Here is a 19,942-nt window from a genome sequence, read left to right as displayed (position 1 = left end):
CTATTACTGGGACGGAATCTTGACGATACCGGTTGATGTTTTTTTTCTATTATTACGGCCTGTGTGTTTCGCCACTAGACCACCGGCTTGTGGGGTTTTTTTTACATCTATGACAGACAGGAACTTCAGGGCACAAACTAATTTTTTTCCACGAAAAATATATAACGCAGAAACACGAGAAGATGATGTAGTGGCGATAAAGTACCATCGTAGAAGGAAAAAGTTACGAGTTTAGGCGTAAACTTTATTTAAGCTAAGGGTACAGCCGATTTTTGGGTTTCAACAAATGGGTGACCTTAAGTCTGTTTAAATTATATATTGAAGGAAAATCAAGCTAAAATACTTAATCTCGTAAATGTCTGTTTTAACACTGTATGCCATCATGTAGTCGGTGGCCGATAATCTCATGTGATTATAGGGTTTCTCAAAAACGTGTTCTCGTCTATCACTATTATTATGTTCGTCGTACTTATTGATTCGTGTAAAGCTTATACAGTGGTAATTAGATAGCAAGAATACGTTTGGTAAGCTATTTGTAAGTGACTGAAGTTGGGTCTCAATGCGTTGAGGAAGTTGTTTGTCCAATTTCTTGTTACATAGGCCTCATCACCTGTCATGCAGTGTATTATTTTTTCGCCAGGAACTACATGATTGTATGGTGTGATGGTATGTGATGGTAATTACGCGATGTGTAACCGAAGTGCAACCTCGAACAGGATGCCACTCTGTTCATGCGATCCGGAACGTAATTTCTACGTAACTTATCCACAACATAAAATACATTTGAATAATACAAAACCATTTTCCCCTTAATCACCATTAAGCACATGGTTCCATTCGTTTAACATAATTAAACCGTTCTATGGCAATCATTTAATCTACTGTTGGATCCTTTAGACCGAGTAAGAGCTGCGAGTATGTTGATCTATATATATATATATATATATATATATGTATATATATATATATAATCGGAGTATAATCAGAACGTGTTGGACACGTGACGTGTAGCCCTGAAATATCGGTAAGTTACGATGATCATTAATAACTGTTTGTTGGCCTGATGAAACACACTGTTGTTAAGTATTCAAATGTAAAAAGCGTATTCTGCTACCTAACTTCTAGACGAAGATTGTCACGACCCCCCCGTTTATATGCAACATGCTAGGCTTATTTATCTACTATAATTATTTATAGCTCAATCCATACTCCCTGTGGAAAGCAATTTCAGTCGACCTAAATTGGGATGCACCGTTGTGGGTCTTGACGGATAATAGTTCACGATAGTAAACCCAATAATCGTTGACTGCACTTATAAAGTACTGAGTCTGGGAAACTGACTGTTTGTCAGGCTAAATGCGCTATCTTAAGAAACACTCTAGGTTACGATTACGTAATTTCCTTCAAGGCGAAACAATCTTTGCCATCGCTAAAGCTGCATTTAAGGTCTTTTGTTACAACCATTTCGTTTTAGGCCGGTTTTTAGGTAAAGTACAATATAGCCCGAAGTTCTTCTCGATCGTAAAGCTTAGCAGTTCTAATGAGACTTATTGGAAATCATTATGTACTGAATATGCACACCATCTGATATTACTATCGTTCAGTACTCCGCCTCCCTACGTATTATAGTTTTTATCTGACTGTGTGAAATTGGCTTCGAGAGAATCTAAATTTCATCAGAAATCTGAACTCTCCCAAAGATAAATGTAATTCCCGCCAACTATTGTATTCAGTAACTGGCAACACCGACAAACACATTGGCCTGAAAAGGGGCCATATTAAATCCTAAACACAGTGCGATCAGATAATCGAGACGAGGGACCGGCCAGCGAACTTATCCGCCACGTACGACTGCTACTGCGATTGCGGGACGGAATCGAAGACACTTGAGTTAGACCTGTAAGCCCAACAGAATATCGTCGGCAACGTGTTCACTCCCTAACTTTTGCCCGGCGTCGAATTCTATCATTTGCGTTACCAAGACGTTTCCCCTGTAGGAAAAGGGCAGTTACTTAGGGCGGGTGGATAAGTGAGTCGCTATACGCTCGGTTCTTACGATATTGCTATTATGTCTATTGCCACTTTGACGGTATCGCTCTTATCCTAACACCTAGTCGCCGCTCAACTCAATCGACTATAAAAATGGCGTGAATGTTCAACGACGGCAAGGTCACGCGGCACTCGCGAAACAGCCGGCGATCAGGGATGAGCGACGCGGTTCAGTGATCTATTGCAATCTAACGCTCTACTGTTGGTTGTTACATTATCACGAATTAGAAACATCGAACCAAGTCGTTTATATAGCACTGAGCTCCTGCCAATGTTAAAGTGGTATAGAATTGTTCTAGTAGGTGCTTATACCTTTCAACAGCTAGAAGCTACATTTATGTTCATCGTTCAAAATGTGATTTAATAATTATCGTGTATTTTTCTTTCACCACTTTTATTGCTATTGACACTATGGATGGTTAGCTTTGCGTAACTTTGGAAGCATGACTACTAGTAATAGTTCAGCAATGAAATGAAGGCAGAAAGAACGTTATCGAATATTTACCAGTCAGCGATTTTCTATGATTTCTATCCGTAGATGGAACATTTTTGTAGTTCGCGAGAACGACCGAACGGTGAAGAAACGTGGACAAGTTTCTGATATTTACACGAGGCTAAAAGCAAGTTACGGGGGCAAGAGAAGCGTTTTCGCGGCATTCGGCATGAGCCCGGGGGTAATTGTAGATCTAGTCGAAAAGTGATGGTCTGTATTAGGTAACATAGGTGAACGCAGCCAATGTGAACGAATGAGTACATTTTGATGAATTTGTGTCAACTTTGACTTTACTGTTCAATATTGAAGTTACTCAAATGGCAAGTTTACTTGTACCTTAATGTGTGTGAGCGGGCGTACTGGATCACTGATCTGTGTTTATTGCATAGTTCATTTGAATGCGTTTCTTCGGTAGGTAGGCAGGTAGGTAGGTAGGTAGGTAGGTCTAGTTGGTTCAAATGCGCCTTTTTGGGTGTCAAGGCTAGCAATAATCATAATGTAGTAGTGTTAATATTCTGTGGGGAATTTTGTTGACGGGAAAGCTGACTGAGAAGTATGAGGCCAATTGAGGGTCTAGTCAGTATATCACGTTTTGAAAAAATGTTCGCAAAAATCCTAGTCTAGCTCAGCTGTCAATGTTTAACTTTGTTTCAAAAGGAGGAAAGTATAAGAAGAAGCTTCCTTCAATGCCAACGTTCTGTTTAAAAAAAAAAAATAATAGAAAGTGCAAAAACTATCGAAGGCAGCTACGGTCGGAAGAATAACTCAATGAGACGACTGCACCATCATAATTGCAAGCATGCACTGAGGAAAGCATATAAAATATCGTTGATAAAACATACAATTTCCGGACAGTTCATTACCTCTCAGCCCTTCGTATTCTGAGTCTTTGATATGTCTAATGATTTTGTAAATTATTAACCACTAGAAATGTGTTCATCTGATTGTATGAGAGAAGCGTATCACTTCTTGTGTTCCGAAATCTTCCGTCACAAAAATTCATCAAAATGATGAAAACATTTCCCGTACAAAACGGTTTTCAACTTTATTTGAGGAGAAACACAAAAGCAATCGAGCAAAAACCGCAGTAACATTAGAAAGGAAAAGGATGATATCGAGTAGTCTGCTTGCTAATTTTCGAAAAGCTAAACATGTAAATTGGACACAAGTTCAAAGCACTCCGAAGGTTTTCCCAGCTACAAACGCAATGAAGATTAAGTAGAGCATGTACGCACCGAGCCTCTGACGGGGGCAACATGCCATTTTCCGTGTTCACTAAGCTGCCTATTTACTTTAATTCTAGTACAGAGATCGATGTGATATTGACAATGAAAGTTATGTCAGAGCCTATACAACTCCCTAGTAAGGTGTCGGATATGATAGTATGTCAGGCGTTCGAACGCGCGTACTACTCCCTATGTTGTATTTTCTTCAGCTTTATAGAAGAAAAAATAGGAAGGAATGGTTTTACTCGGCAGTAGGGATTCGTCTGTCACAATGAATGTCCTAGCAATATTTTGATACCTTATATTGGACAGACGTTTTTGTTACTAGCGAGGTTATATGGTTCACTCATTTTACACGACTCTTACAACACGAGGTCTCCCACGGATCGAAACGATCAAAAATTAATACATGACTAGAGCCGTCTTCAAGATTATTTCGCTTTAGAGTGTGTATAAACTCTATAGATGAAAACAAGCTGCGTATTTTTATAGAATAAGCTCTATGAAATTATAAAATCGTTTGCCCACTAGCGAATTTTGCATATATATATATATATATATATATATATATATATATATAGTAATGTTAATTAATATGAGTAAATCGATCCATCATTCTTGCCAACCCCAGTTATGTCATCCCACCACAATATGTGCGAAACGCAGGGATACCATAAACTTAACGAGGGTTGTACTTGTAATAACATGTCTTAGGTATCACCCGGTCAGTTAAGCTCAAACACTTGGCCGATAATACGTACGATACGCACGTATCTTATAGTAAAGATTTACAACGACAAACTGCACGACTATGCAAACTACCGTATGAGATGAAAGTATAACATATTAATATTACTTACATGAATGTGGATAAACTCACGAAGCATATCTGTAAAAATTGAGTTTCGTACTCAGCAAGCTATCCGTTGATCCTGGCATTTTGGAGGTATGCCTAGCCATACAATGTGTTCGTGCATCATGGGCTATGTGGGTAAAATTTATTATGGAAATGAAAATAAGCTATTCTTAAAAAGATAGCAAAAAAACTTTATTTTGTAGATAATTAAATGCCACAATTAAGGTGAAGACCAATTAGCGAAACTGGACAACAAGCGATGATTATAAACGAAGAATTAAAGAGAAAATTAATCGCAGATATCGAAGATTCGTGCTATCCGCTTGGTCTTCTGTTAGTTAATATGTACGTTTAGTGAAGATAGTCATTCGGTGTTATTATTTTAGTGTCGACAAGTAATAATCATAATCCTTGCTATTGTTAGTCATGTTTAATTTGAAAAATCGCAAAATTATGAACATATAAAGGTGCTTCCGACGCTGCAAAGCTTACGTCCAGGAATGCTGCTCTATACAGACGATAAATATGTGTGTCATTTGTATGCCGAGAGCATATTTGTTGTCTCTTCATACGCGTATTTTAGTCGTCGCACAGGCCTGGGTCAAGGACATGATTCAGTGCTTCGTGTATAAGTATTTATTCCGTGCCCCTTTTTTGTCAGCACCCAATGAAAAAACATGGCTAAATTTACCTGTCACTTGTAGCGAGGCCTACTGTGCATCTCCCGGTAAATAGTAGTCACATGGATACTTCCCTTTCCAACAGCAAACTTGGCATTGTCATTTCGGCTTGTAGATCCAAAGAATTGGTCCTCGAAATGCTATCCTACCATTGAATTCTGAATACTTAAAATTCACGCGTCACAAACACGTGACGCGAAGATTGCAGAAAAACTCTGAGAATGTAGATGTGATGCGGGCTATGCTACGACCTAGGAACGGTGTGTCATGACGCCCAGAGATTTTACGTCGTATCGTTGCGCCAATATGTTCTATCACTCATAATTGGTCCGATAAGCCTCTGCGAAATCTACGACTCCATGAATATTTTCAACTCTTGAGCATTTCTAAACAAATCGTCGTTTGAAGTATTATATCCGGAGCTGGGCTAGCATCCCATTGGATTTGTCTGGCTCAAAGCTAATTAGTAATTCTTTAAAATCAGCGATTTCATAAAAGGTCTGTGTTTGTTGTTATCACTAATTCCTCGCACTCTGAGACAACAATAGCAGTAATGGTAACTTTATACGAATTACATTTGTAGTAAGTTCTCTATATCAGCAAAAATGATGTAAGGATATATTCCAAGATAATAATAACTTTTTTTTTCCTAAACGCCCCATAGCCATTTGCAGTTTTGAACGACGCTAAATCGACGTTTGCAGTAGCTGTTCATGTGTGCGTCTGGCTTCCGTAGCGTCCTAATACTAGGCCTCCCATTTACAAAACAAAAGTATAACAGATAAAACAAGAACTATGGAAAGGTTCAGCGAATTCAGCATTCATACTATTTTCATGACGGTTCACAATGTTATTATTCCTCACTGATTCAGCTATGAACGAATCTGGTCTTCAAGCATTAGTCTTCTCTTAATTAAAATGAACTTTGGATTTCTAACACAGCCAAAAAATGACCAGCACCAAGATATCTTCATATCTCTCACAGTGGCTGGTTTTTGTCGTTTCATAATGAAAAAAGACTAGCCAGCACACGCTAAATAAAACATAGCTCCTCGAATAAAGTAGCGGCCAACTGTCCTGCCATCGAAGCTCGTGCTGCGAAATCGCCCCGCGTACACCCCTTGACCGACTCATACGCGATGTTTATAAGGATTTTCTTAAACAGGTAAAACAAGGTGTCCAGCCATCGTGATGTTCTTCAGCAACATTTATATAATAAATTGCTATATAACGGGACACTCTACAGCTGCTGCAACAACTATTGCATTTGTCCAATACACTTGCATAGAATAGGGAATTTACCTTCCTTACAGATGAACACGCCCCACTAGGGCACACTTCATATCTTTTGGGAAAAGACGCTTTTGGCGGCCAACTCACCACCAGTTTCTGCTAGAGTGTTTGCCATTGTGTCTGCCTTTAACCATCCAGTCGTTTCAACTCTGTTTGTAGTCGTAAAAAAACGTTCAGGAAATATAATCACTATATTATAAAAACTAGAAATAGAATAAAAACTAGAAGAATAGAGTAAATTATAATAACATTTGTTAGTTTAAGCATTAAATAGTAAATATAAGGTATAGGTCAAGTAAGCATTTGACTGAAACGATCGATCTAGACGGACACAGAAATACCGTATTTTTCAGCATCGTTCTTCGATCAAGTGGGTGGATTCGTTTGAAAAAGTGCCTTTATTCAATTTGCCCGTTAACATCTAAGAAATTTATTAGTATAACTTTATCTAAGTAACGTATAGGAGCAGGTCATTGATGGTTACCATCTGTTCGATAGGTTACGAGTGTGGGCACGGGCAAAATGGTAATCAATATAGCCCATTGCTGGGAGCTGAATAGTTTTAGCGTTACCGAAATAATAGTGACCGAAACACCACAGCTCATGTTGCTTCTAATTCTACAGAAGTGAAACATGCACACAAGCGTTATTGAAACTTGTTAAGAAGAGAACTTATGCTTTGTCATTTTGTTTTCGACATTCGTTTCGTTCAAAAACAGCTCGGCTTCAATCCGCCGCCGCCGCCGCCGCAGGAGGGCAATTTAAAGTTCGCCATATGTCGAGCAATCAATGAAAAATCAACGTAAATATCATCTTCTCGGTTCTTCTATCCGAACTACCGGTGCATTGCTACCGGTAATTCGGCCTACTGTTTTTCTTCTGTTCCTTTGCGCATCAGCTACTGCTGTTGAAATTACCTCCTCAGACTCACCTACCATCGCGTTGTGGCCTATGCAAAATTAGTTGCTTCGGTACACCGGCGATTTATGGTAACAGGCAGAACCGGATTGTTAGCGTTGATGACGATATTTCCATAAGGGCCGGTGCAAATTCGATGAGTTCCAAACGGCCGATAGGTGACGCTATGTCGAAAAGACCGTCACTGCTCGTATTTGTTACAGTATGACACAAAACTGGCTATTGAGTTAAGGTGCCAATCGGTTGATAGCACTATCTATTATTGTTATACCCTTCTCGGTCCTGTGGCGGCCAGGTACCGTTTTTGGCCGTGGGTGTTTAACTTGACATCATATCGATGCGTTGGCAAATAAACGTGCGTACGTTTTCCTACAATGCGAAGGATATCGGAACAGAGTTATTGAATCAATGAGTTTTTGCTTTTAAGTCTACATGAAAAAAAAATTTAATTTATTAGATGTGTATCGTGCGAAGGGACCTTACAATTATTGGCAGCCGTATACAACGAACGGAACTATCTTTGTATATACAATATATAAATATGCGAAGGCTGTTGTTAGAATGATTCACTCTATTTGGACGAGACTATTCAGAATGTGTTCGTAGAGGCCATTGATCACATGGTGATGAACCTCTATATTAGTAACAGAAACTATAAAGGTAAATTTGTCACTCAATATTTAATCAAGCTTTTATTAGGTAAAATTCAAATTAACTATGCGATAGAAAATTAGATTTTGTATCTGCACAATAAGCCTAATACGGTGCGTGGTTTCCGTTACTCAAGAGGATAACGGTGTATGTAGTCAACGCAGCGCTTCGTATGGTGTCCTTGCGGTTGTCCTATGGCAGTTTGTTTTTATTATTACGCTGGATCATCTCCAAATATTTTCGTTTATTTCTCTTTTCACGACGATTAACAAACGTTTATTATTTTTACGGGCAAAGGTGCCCTAGAAGATTTTGCTTTTAAATAGACTAACCCAATTTAGAATCATACGTATTACATATAATCGTAACTTATCGATCAGTCACGCACACAGCTCAACTTATTACGATTCTGCCGACTACCGTTACCTCCAGCTCAATGGCGACCGTTACTATAAAAACAGAAATAATTATAGTCGTCGTAATAACAATAATAATGAGTTGGATAAAGCAGAGCGACAATACCTGACGGAAGTATGTCTATACCCGACCCTGTTTCTGGGCCGTAAAGTAACACTAACAATAGCATATACGCATGCAAGGATTACCACTACCGCTACAAAAGCCCTACCAGGATATGTGCTTTACTGGACAAGAGCGTGCCAGTGTCATCATGACGGTATTCTGTTCGACGGCACGCTTTCGACTACTCAATATTCTGTTACCAATCAGCATAGTCCGTGAGCTCGCTTCCGAAGACGCAAGCCAAATCCTGTTTTTTTTCTCTAGTGCAATCATTGCTTGCCTTCGCTGTCGGCCATTTTTTCTGCTCGTTATTTTCGCGCCTGCCCATTTCTGTCTCTGACGTTCTGCGACTGCGTATGGTTCCGACGCCGTATCAATGTAATTCGCTATTGTTAAAGTTAGTTCTCGGCGACTAAGTTGAAGCTCCAGTGTTATTCAACGTTCTATGATGGGCATGACGATAAGCTCTGGTTTAATTTAGCTGCAAGGGAAAGTCCTGTTCCCGTTTTCCTGTTAGGCCGTTTCTGCAACAGCCCTTCTTGTTTCCATCCGTTCTGCCATGTCCTCCTGGTTGGTAACGGTAGACTTGTGCTGCGTTGCCCCTTTCTCGGTGGCAACGCTACTTACGCTGGTAGTAGTACCATGCTCTTCATTCAAGTGGTTTTTATTTAGTCTTTTCTCTTCAGTGTTAGTTCTTCTTTTCTTGGGCTTTCGGATTTCGGGCCGCTTCTGCGACTTCTCCCTTTTCTTCAACGCTACTTCATTGGACCGAAGTGAAACATAACGAAGTCGGCGCTACTTGGACCGAGGAATGGTGCGGATCATATCAACAGCGATAACGACCATGTAAGTAACAACAACAGCAGCAACGTCGTCACAGCAACAATAACAACGAAGACGCCAACAGTAGTGAACTTAAGCGGTGGCACAGGAGGCGCTAGTACACTGTGCAAAATCGTGTCCTTTTCCACGAATTATTCTACGAGGACAAAGGAGACGACAGAGAGAAAGGGCGCATGATTTGCGCACTCCTGCGTTTTCCTTGCTCGCTCGTTATTACATGCGTCGTAAGCTGCCAGCGGCGGCAGAAACTGCGACGGTATTGTTGGAGGTGATACTTGCCTTTATGCTCGTTTTTAGTAAAATCCTTTTTGTCGTCTGCGGCGGCGCCGTCGACGCCAATCGCTACCGTCGCCGGCGACTTGAGCGACGCAATGCTTTCAACTGAAACCAGCACTAGTAATACTCCATTTAGAACTATTATATATAGACCACTATAACGCAAAACGGTGACGCGTTCAGTGAGCACAATGGAAGACCAAAATGATGCTAAAGGGTGATGCCATATAAACCTGACGCTACATATATATATATATATATATTCCTGTATGCTAATGCTGTAGAGAACGCCTCGCAGTTAGTACGAGTAAGAGAAAAGCTACGCAGAACGCAATAGGTAGTATATTATTTTGGTAAATAGGAACCGAAGTGCAAAAACGATGTCTTGAAAAGCGAAAGTCACGTTTGCGCTGGTGGATTCTTCAAATCATGCAGGTGCGGGTTTTCATGCAGGAGAGGTGACTTCAACGGGAAAAGGTGAAGCAAGTTCATTAAGACGCATAAGAAGGTACACATGTAGTGAAGACCGGCTAGACGCCGTGCTTTCAGCGCTACAAATGCGACATCGGATGTTAAAAAACAGCGCAATAAGACCGTATCTGCGTGAAATAATAGGTGATGATTAGGATGAAATGGAGCAAAGGCTGAACAGGAAAAAACAGTCGTAAAAAATAAAAAGGCCGATAAGTGTAACGGTAACGATAGAAACAGCGGTCTTCTCAAACGTACTGCCACTCTGTGTCTAGCAGATGGAAAAGTTTCTGGTCAGAGTTTCGCTTCGTGGCACATGGCTTATATGAACGTTTCTTTTGAAAACATTAATGTCACATTGGTGATAGATTTATGAATAAATGGTAATAATAACATAATTTTTGATATATATATATATATATACGAAAAGATAGTTAATCATCTCTCAACAATCTATAATAGGAAGTTTACGAACGATTTAAACATAAACAGAAACGATCTATCTTATTGTTAGCTTGAACCTCAACTTGGCGTTCGTTAAATTTCTATTCAGTCAATAAGTCGTGGACAGTAGATGTCGGTCTCAGTTTAATTCTTTATTAGGGTAAGTTATAGTAAAGATTCTCACTTGGTACTTTCATCTTACTGATACGTGCAATGCATGTTGAATCACTGCTTCATGGCTTATAATCTCCACATGCTTGTTCGCCACACCATAGTGTCGTTTCTAATCGTAACGCTTATTTCTACAAGCAAAACTTTCGGCTTGATCTTCTGTCTATTTGTAGAAACAGAGACACGTTTTCAACTTCTATCATTCTTGCTATCAGATTTCTTTTTATCCATCGATGCCTTGGTTGATTTTGCTTTCGTATTCTTGATGGTTCTTTGACGGTTAAATGCGGGCAAATTCGAGCTAGAATTTACCCGGGTTTCCAAAATCTACATCATACCTACGCATGTGAACGGAGAAACCAATTGTTGTTTTCTTCGTTGAACTGCTACCATATAGGCACACGACCGACAGGTGTGGGAACATGGAGAAGGAAAATGTTCCTTAAAACAATCGTAACACGAGTGGCGCTAGCGACTCGTGTTTTTCGCCGCCTGCCGTAGTGCACTTCGGCCCAAACAGGCCGTACTAACACGGCAGGTCACAGTAGTAGCAGCGGCGGTTATAAGTAGAAAGCGATGCAAGCATATTATGGCAACTTCGTTTTTAAATATAGAACGCGCAGAAGAAAGCTATTCGTCGCATGACTCCGTGGCGCATGGACCCTGTCGGCTGGCTAGACGTTTTCTACCTCACTCAACGCGGAGAACTAGAAGGGGTCGCAAACGTAATCATCTCCATCGTTGTCAGCATTCTGGCTTCTTCTATTACATGACCATAGTTTGATATTATTCCTCAACGTTCGCACTGCTCTTTCTCAGCCACTGGGATGACTTCTCCGAGCTGCTAATGCTGCTCTTTACTAAAACTAAATCTGGCAAAAAGCTAAAGGTAAATACACTCAGCACAACAGTCGGTCAGCGAGCCTTTGGCAATAACACGGGAGTAGCTACACGATACAAGAGAGAGAACGTAATTTGGCCATTTCTTTATGAATCCGTGCCCAATGGTACCTCTACATGTATAATAAATACCTCATGTGTGCTGTTGTAAGAATGACTAATCCCACTTGCCCGGCCATATAATTTCGATACAGATTGTCTTCAGCTCGGCTCAAACGCCATTAAATAGCGGTTTATGGTAATAATTGGAATAGCAATCGAGGCAGTAGTCATCATTCGTGGTGAAAATCGACAAAAACTTTCTTTTGGATTGGCAGAAAGTTCTAACTAAAAAAAAAAAAAAAAGAAAAAAAGAAATACGATTAGGAGTAGCTGTAGGCTAACGCTGAGTGCAGGACAGCATGCTTATGATAAACAGGAAGTTTTGCTGGAACAAATCGAATCTAAAGAACTGAAACAACGGCTCGTGCCATTAAATAAGTTGCAGATAAATCACGAAGTTGCCATGCTGTCGTCTATTGCCTCGACGAGCCCAAGTTCGCTATACAAATAATCATCATTTTGCGTGTGTGTGCGTGGGTAACCGTAAAAGCGATGATGACTGAATTGGTTAATACTGAAAAAGACTCGTCTGAACTATGCCTGGCAACATCGACTTGCACATTTCAATAGATTTCTTTTGTGAAATTGAAATAGCTTAAAGGATCAGACGCAGATCTGTTCTGCTGAATTTCAGTTTAGTTGTTATTTATATGTATATATATATATATAGGTGGTTGATAAGAATTTGCGCTCTTTAGGAATACGCTATTACTTACATAGCCGTGATAGAGAATTCGAATGCATCTGATACAAGGTATTATAGCTTTATATTGCCAAACCCAGTATCGTAGTCGATCAAAAATATCTCTTTTAATAAACGACTATGACTGAATTTTGGAAGCCTTGTCTGCTTATCTGGTCACACATTAGTGTCTTCCTCTATATATATATATATATATATATATATATATATATATATATATATATATATATATGGTAATGAAATACGACGGTCTTCGATAAAGTTGTAACTAGCTTAAAACAGAGCTATTAATAAATCCTTCTTTTATAGGTGTAGTTTTTTTATATCTGCATGCATAAGGGGTTGAGAAGGGGGTAAGAGGGGGACATGAGGGGTAAGAGAACGACCATTTCATATTCTTTCTAAACTCATAGAGCCACCTTAGCGCATGTTAATCTAGTTTAGGGATTATAAAAATAGCATAGAGTCCTTAAAGATTCGAAAAAAATATAGATTTACTTCCGAGTCTTGTCACATGTATTCCGTTAAAATTTAATGTCTGTATTGCTGAACGGCCAAGCAGTTGAAACGAAATATGGAGTTCAAAGGCAGTATATTTACTGTGAATTTCTTGAGCTACACGTAATTCGTATTTAACGTAACTGCCCGCAGTGAGAACTCGCGTTTAGATCACTCAGAAAGGACAAAGAGTAGGGAAATTTCCTTGCAATATCAAATTATATTTTGGCTCCTCTGCCGCACACCTTAAATTACCACAACAACCACAACTTAAGCACCTTAAATTGAGATATTACCGTACAACCTCAGCTATAGGTAGTACAATGCATATATATTTTCAATAGCTTTATAAATATATATGGGAAGAAAATGTTGATTATCGTTATCCAGCTTTTTGCTACGTTTTATTGCAATCAATCGGCAATCTCTTCTTCCGCAGGACGCGCAAGTCGTGCTCCGGGCTGCGGCGCTGATTGGACAAGCGAGACGAGTTATTGAGGAAATCGTTCTAGAAACCCTACTCACTCTTCACGTTTCATCAATGAATGCATACGTTTTCCTAAAGAGACGTTGAGCAGATCGAGCAAAAATAAAAATCATCGAAAATAGAACGTTGCCTTCTGCCAGTCTATCCGTGTATACACCTAGATGTACCGACGGCCGGGCGCAACCCGTTGCCGTTGGTCCACTGATACCATTTTAGAGAAAGGTTAACACGGTCTGGACCGTTTTGCTGCAGGTAAAATCGCTAAAACCACCCAATATTCCTACAGCAGTAAAGACGTTTTCAGGCCATTTGGCTGTTCCATTAAACAATATTACCATACATATATAAGGGTTTTATAGGTTCCGTGGATCATCCGTTCAGCACGTACTAACGAAGCTAACGGGTCTTTCGGTAACATTTGTGTCGTTCGATAACAAGCGTAGTCCAGTTAAAGCGGCTTGCACGTGTATGTACTTTCACGACCACATCTGCCCTATTTTGAGGCATTGTTGACGTTCCTCTCTGAACTTCTCTTGTTGAACACCTCCCGGTTTAACGACTGCGGGTATGTATCCTCCCTCCCCCCCCCACCCCATTCACAGTCATTGCTGATGTATTAATCATCGGCGCATCTTTTGGCGCCCCTCGACGCTCGTATCACCGAAATTCATAGCTCCTTGCTTTTTTCTGTAAGCAAAAATGCTGACGTCAGTGGCTGTAGTAGCTGCACAAATACTTCCATATGTTTAAACAAAAATAGTTCCGTATATTTCAAAGGTCACTTGGGCCGCATCCACCGTCTTCTGTATCTTAACCTTAACAACTTAACTAATAAGCGTTCTAAAACCACAAAAAATAGAAGCATTATATGGCTGTTTATATCGAATACGTAGGTTATTACGTTGAATTAATGAACTTAATACGATACACATCCAACAGATTTCGGAACACGTTAACGGTCACGGGTTCGTAAAGTTTCGCGTATGAAACACTGAGTAACACAACTGAGAGCATTCCTAGCCATCGCACAAATTTTAGGAGTAAAATTACAACACTAGTCGTAGTCAAACCTTCCTGGGACAGGGTACAAATTATTTAACGTTCGATACAAATATTAACAGTAAAAGCGTACTATTCTGATAGTCCATCTAAGAATGTCGTTTAGTGGTTTGTTGTTATACCGGGAGCATTCAAACGTCGTTTCGCATTTGTGATATCTGAGCAGAGGGGGCAAAACCGATAAGACCAAGTTGTTCAATTTTCTCCTTTCAACAACGCCTAGCACACAGAAACCCATATTGCGGAATTTACAGAAATTCCGACCCGGATATGGGGTTATAACTTGCATTGGAGAAAAGGATTCCCCCCAAAAAAAAAACAAACAAATGAAGGCGTCCCGTACGGCTGTGAGATGAGGACAACGTTTTCAACAATCTTACGCAGACGTCGGCAGGGGTCGTTATTGCGGCTCCATCGCGCGAAGCTCACTGGTGACGATAATGGCTTCCCACTATGGGACCTGCAACGCCATGAATGAGCACCTCTGGTCGTAAATAAACACACATCATTATTTCAAATCCGATACATGCGCTCATCATAGGGAAGCGTCGCTCAAAAACCCAATGCTGAGAAGAAGTCTGAAGGGAAAACACGAAGACAAGAGGGAAAAGGCCGCCCCGAGCAAGAACATCCCTTGTTTAAGATCTAGACGCTTCTTGGCACGTAGTCAGCCAGGGCAATCTGCTCGCTAAGGGGTGTCACAGGACGATTTGCCCTGTCGGCTAACGGAGCGGAAGAGATGTTCAACAGCGCGAAATAGACGCAAGTCATTCAGTAAACTGATTTCGTCGTTGATGTCCAGTATAGGGCTGAAAAAAGGTGAGCACCCTTTGTGTGTCTAATAGGTCAACGCTCTTCCTTCCCAGCTTCGTTCCTTCTATACTTCCTTCTATACGTACTTTCGCCCTTTTTATACTTACTTCAAGCTGACAGCTAAACCACGAATGAATAGCTTGCATCAGAAATCCCAGAGTTAGGCCGTTACAAAGCCATTCTCTAAAGCACGCTCCACGTCAAAGTCCGGAAACGCCGGGAAATTTTTATCAAAGTTTTCGATTCCTTAGAAAGTGTTTCTGTGAATTTTTGCCGAATGCACTACTAGTCTGTCACTCGTACCCATAGTCACCGATTTTTTTAAATTCTCTGTTATAACATTCTTCCAGTCAACATCTGGCGGGGTTCTAAGTCGAATAGCATACGCTTCGACCTACTGAGACTGTCTGAATGCAAGCTTTAATTCGCGCTGAATAGGGTTAATTACTTTATTGGTGATTTGATCATGCTTTTCTATGATTCCAATTATGCTTTTGCAGTCTATTTTCGTATCGCTAATTTGTACTTGATTATAAAAACAGACCCTCCATCTGGGCATTACGATGACTCGCGTACATATAATTTATATTTATAGCATTCTTAAATAGCTCATAGAAATTATGCTTATTAATACTTATACGTGAACTCCCTTTCTCTTTCAGGGTCAAATGGTTTCGCTTCGGCTTATTACCGATCCTATCTCGTTATATGTCGTAAACGGACACTTCGACTCACTTTCGACTTCCCTTCTCTGATCTCCTGAGCATCATCGTGTATCCTCGTTACAGCCCCGCCTCTCCACTTCCGGACTTCTGCAAAAGAAGTGGCGGCGCATACTGTCTAGATTGGCCCTATACAACGACCGGGTTCATCATTTTTACTTTATTTCGGCAGCCCTAGCGTGGCTGGAACTATTTCCAATGTCTTTGAAGCAGATACCACGCGCCTTCGTCGTTCAATCGCCAGGGCCAACAGCCATTTTCAGTCGTTGCTGCCGTCGGCACTCACCGCCATTTCAAATGCGTTCATACCTTATTTTCTATTTGCACTCGTGCAGACGGGTGTCCGGGGGTGTGGGACTATTGGTACTGTCAATAGGCTAAACCACAGAGAGTAGCGAACGCCGGTTAGCGCATCAGTCGTAGTCGCGGCTCCTGCTGAAGTCCATCGCTAAGCGTCGCTATGACTCATAAATGTATATATATAGATAATTTGTGAAACGTTGCTGTGCACGAGATGAAGCGGGCGAGGGAAGTACCGCTCGGAGTCGTGCGTTTTCTTCTATTTTTGATGATGATCTATATCTTCTCTTGTGACGGCCGCAGCTCATATTGCCGTTGAATATAAGAACGATTTGAGTCCCTGCTCGCGTTTTTAGTCGATGACGACATAATTGCTTCGGGCGTCTTGCTGCAACAGGGTGCTACCCCTCTACGACAGGCTCGAATTCACAATAAATAATGCAAACGGAGAGCGGGATGACCGCACAAAACGAGCTCGGCTTTTGCCTTTCTTTTCCGCAGATGTTTCCTCTTACGAACTATCTAGATTGTATATATACTACATATATGGACAGCGATGGCCGTAGGAGAAAAACAATACAATGAAAGAATGAGACACAAGGATAATCAAAATCATCGTTCGAGACGCTCAATTAACGTGACCGAGCTCAGCCACATGGACTGACTATTACAGGAAATTTTATCCAACATATTGTTATTTTCTATATAGGTAGGTCCTAGCAGCAGAGTACCAACATATTCACACTTTATTACTATCCCAGGTGAAACTGCCACGAAACAGACTCCGTCAGCGTGAAGGATAGATCAACATATATGTACCGTATACGGAGCCTCTTTGGCACACAACGACCATTTGAATAATAGTAATGATACTATTTATAAAAACAAAATGCAGAAAACTAATTTTAGACATTTTTAATTTGTGCTTCTTTATCGTAGAGCGCTGCTCGGTAGAACAGCACCGCATTGTATGTTACCTGTACCTGCTGCCGAAATATTTACACAACAAAAAAAAAAAACAGATTTTTGATGCTTCTTGTGATCATGATTATAATCAATAAAATGTCATGTATATCAATACTAACGTATAAATAATAATAAATTCCGAAATGCAGATATATATATATATATATATATATATATTGTTTTTATCATATGGTTGTTATTGAAGAGAAACTGGTGTGCAAACACCGGTATTATTATAATTTTTAGCGTTATTTTATCACAATACATTAATGGATGAATTTTAGTGAGAGAACAACATCAGACATTGTATTGTACCCAGTAGATTTTTACGGGTCAACGCTTTGTCCTTGGTACTTTTCCTCTCGGTCTGTCAGACGTTAACCTCTTTTGGCACAGTAACAAGAGAAGATGTTGATATAATATATATGTATATATAGATAGATACAATAACGTAATAGATCGTGCGGGTGTAAAGCATAACGCAACGAACAGTAACCGACAAAAATAATAAAAGAAAACGTATCCAGGTCACATGAGCGAATTAATTAACAAGGCTGGATAAGAGTCGAATCTTAAATTCTTCCTTATATCTTGTCACTCCCTTGCAGATGTGCTGCTCCGCTTTTTGGGGCCTTGACCGCGGCGTCTATCGCGACAGCTTGTGCTATTGTGAAACCTAACAAACGAAGGCAATGGCTCGACGTGGACAATTTTTTCTCGGCGTTCCCATCAGACGTCATTCTTGTTTCGCAGGGATTGAGGCGACCGGCTGAAGTCGTCAGACAGACACACACATCGAGTCACATTTAGCAAACGGTCAGTCGTTGTATCATCAAACACAGACTATCGTCGCTAATTAACATGCCGTTACTATTTATATTCTTTGGGATCACAGTGATGATAATGGCAGGAACAGTAAAAATTTCCCTGCCTAGGGCCAAACTTCCGTTAGCATTATGTTCTACTCTGCCTTAGAGCAATGGCTACGATGTAATTCATGTCGGTGTGAGGTATCACATAGAGCTTCGGTGTATATAGTTGTGTGGTCATAAGAAACCGTGATGTACGGCTTAATTTGGTAAAACCAACCGAATATCATGTAAACGACAAAGTAATAAGGCGTTGGTCGAGCAAAGAAGTCTTAGACCTTGTGCGTCTATTGCAACTTACTTTTAACATGTAGCCATGTTTTTGTTGTTATTACAGTTGTCGTATCCGGAGCAGATCGGGGAGGTTTTGACAAACGGAACTCATACGATGATCGTACTGTCGTAGTTAGGAAAGTACTTTTGCTGATTGCTTTTTTTTTTTTTCGCTAAATTACGTACCTAATATTAAATCTAATCATATGTGAAATGTTTTAATTGAATCTATGAAACTGCAAAAAGAAATTGTTATTATAAGTCACAAACAAAAAACCGTTTCGACAATAAGGGCACGCTTTGCTGTTACCAGAATGTGTTTTTTTTTCGTGATCCGAAACCAGTGGCTTTAAATCTATGGGGCGTTAGTTCAAACGTTATCCCACGACACAAAATCAACCTGTTAGATATTGTGAGCGAATTTTCTTCAAGCTCTTTAATACTTCTTGACGGATCTCTAGACAACAATTTGTTTACCTGCAGTTGTATGCTTAAAAGGATAAATGTTAGCAAGAATAATGGCAACACTTGCGGTTAGACCAACTGAAGGAGAAAGGCCACATAGGATACAAGATAGCAAGATATGAAGGCCGGGATAAAATTCACGACGAAAATCAACGCGCACATCCTCCATAAGTTTCTTTTACTTTGCAAGTAGTTAACAGTTACGGTTGATTTGCTTGAGTAAGCGTTTTTATTCCGCAGATCCGATGTATCGAAGCGGAAACGATGATCGCTCCGTCACTTGCCGAACTTGCATGCCAGTATAGTTAAGTACAATTTGAATAATCGCGCCGTTGTTGAACTGCACGTAGGCGGCGGTCGGAAAGACAACAAATGCATCCAGCGAAAGAGCGGTCGATATGACCAGGCCGATTCTATTAAAGCCCTTTCTATCTATGCACGTCCACTGTTCGTCGTGTCCTGACTAACATTCATGTGACGTCCACGCCTGGCCAATTTGCCGAAGCAGAAATAACCAGACTCCTATCCACTATATGGCGCTATGTTATGATCTCGCACCAGTCTGACCATCCAGCAATCGTTACTCATTAGAATGCAGTTCAACGACCTGGCAATTCGTGTGGGGACTAGAAATCGCGAATGGAGCGGCATTAACGTATCAATCACGTACACGAACGCCCCATAAATGAGGGCTTATCATATGTATAATTTTACGAAAATAGACAAAGAGCATTCACAGTGTGCACTCATTACTAACAGCACAAACAAAGCATCGCAAACATTTATAGTCAACCTTACGTAACAGATTCGGTTTCGAACAGCGGTGTTATATGAAAGCCTCCCCCTACCCCCTACCCCCCCCCCCAAAAGAAGTCTTTTCTAAACCCTTAAC

At 40.4% G+C, this 19,942-nt stretch overlaps 1 long non-coding RNA gene across 1 annotated transcript; it reads left to right on the top strand.

Moving 5' to 3' along the window:
- Positions 1-8,841: 8,841 nt before the first annotated feature.
- LOC111255371 (uncharacterized) lies at positions 8,842-18,782 on the top strand. Its single transcript, XR_002675457.2, has 3 exons — positions 8,842-9,534; positions 18,052-18,259; positions 18,650-18,782. It is a non-coding gene; the product is annotated as an uncharacterized LOC111255371 (long non-coding RNA).
- The last annotated feature ends 1,160 nt before the right edge of the window (positions 18,783-19,942 follow it).

This window comes from Varroa destructor, unplaced genomic scaffold (genome assembly GCF_002443255.2).
Source record: "Varroa destructor unplaced genomic scaffold, Vdes_3.0 BEIS01000001.1, whole genome shotgun sequence".
Taxonomy (NCBI): Eukaryota; Metazoa; Arthropoda; class Arachnida; order Mesostigmata; family Varroidae; genus Varroa; species Varroa destructor.
Note: the sequence above shows the minus strand (reverse complement) of the source record. Positions and strands in the feature narration are given on the sequence as shown.